Source organism: Octopus bimaculoides, chromosome 16 (genome assembly GCF_001194135.2).
Source record: "Octopus bimaculoides isolate UCB-OBI-ISO-001 chromosome 16, ASM119413v2, whole genome shotgun sequence".
NCBI classification, from domain to species: domain Eukaryota; kingdom Metazoa; phylum Mollusca; class Cephalopoda; order Octopoda; family Octopodidae; genus Octopus; species Octopus bimaculoides.
The window spans coordinates 19050348-19050807 of record NC_068996.1 but is presented as its reverse complement, the minus strand read 5'-3'; the positions used below and the strand labels follow the sequence as shown (position 1 = coordinate 19050807).

Below are 460 nucleotides of genomic sequence, written 5' to 3'. Positions count from 1 at the left end.
CCTTACACCAGCCCATAGCCCGGCCGCCGAATGTGATAAAACGAAAGACAAAGACAAAAGAAATAGTATATGATAAGATTTATAGTCGGGGCTTTTTATTGATTTCATGATGCTGAAACTATTATATATTAGTTGCTAAGATACCTAAAATGTTTGTTGTGTCGGGTTGCTTTGTAACTGGGCGTGACATATTTCTAGCTCCAAGGTAAGATATAAAACAGACTGGTCATCATAAGAGTTGACAGTATTCTCTACTGTGTAGTCGTCTATGTATATACATACATACTTACATATATACATATATATAATATATATGTGTGTATTTGCATATGTATATGTGCATGTATATATATATATATACGTATGATTGGTTGTTACTCGACGCACATAGATATGTGTGTGCGTGTGTATTGGATATACTGGATGCATATATATATATATATATATATATATATATATA

The 460-nt window shown here is 31.7% G+C and overlaps 1 long non-coding RNA gene across 1 annotated transcript in view; it reads left to right on the top strand.

The window, feature by feature from the left end:
* LOC128249595 (uncharacterized) overlaps positions 1-460 on the top strand; it is a 67672-nt gene that overhangs the window by 8376 nt on the left and 58836 nt on the right. The gene's annotated exons all lie outside the window — the stretch shown is intronic.